The following is a 407-nucleotide window of genomic DNA, read 5'->3' on the forward strand; positions in this document are numbered from 1 at the left end:
CAGTAAAATCCTATAAATTCTTATAGTCCCTGAGAAGTTGTTGCTAGGTTTGGGATTGTTCGACAATCCAGATGACCACTTGTACTTCTGCTCCACTGCACCCCGCACAACGGCTACGATAAAAAAGTCCTTTTAAGTTCATCGTAACAACATAAAACCCAGGTTTCCTTACTAGTAATGTAGAAGACAGTACAAACCAGAAGGAGGGGTCTTAGCAACAGCAGCCTTGGTGCGTAGTGATGGAGGTACATAAAAGTAACTCTGCCACATCACAAATGATATCATCCAATTTAATAGAAACATAGACACTGACTTATGTACATTAATTTAAAAAATGGAAGTAGTTGTCCACCTGGAAAAAAGGATGCTGAAGAGCATTGATTGCCGTCGGCCTCTTACGAGGATCC

The 407-nt window shown here is 40.8% G+C and overlaps 1 long non-coding RNA gene across 1 annotated transcript; it reads right to left on the reverse strand.

Annotated features, from left to right (window-relative positions):
- Positions 1 to 29: 29 nt before the first annotated feature.
- Positions 30 to 407, reverse strand: LOC125850588 (uncharacterized). The gene is made up of 3 exons (XR_007444828.1): positions 353 to 407; positions 198 to 261; positions 30 to 113 (listed from the first exon to the last, which is right to left on the reverse strand). It is a non-coding gene; the product is annotated as an uncharacterized LOC125850588 (long non-coding RNA).

The sequence above is a fragment of the Solanum stenotomum genome, unplaced genomic scaffold (genome assembly GCF_019186545.1).
Source record: "Solanum stenotomum isolate F172 unplaced genomic scaffold, ASM1918654v1 scaffold18019, whole genome shotgun sequence".
In the NCBI taxonomy this organism is placed as follows: Eukaryota; Viridiplantae; Streptophyta; class Magnoliopsida; order Solanales; family Solanaceae; genus Solanum; species Solanum stenotomum.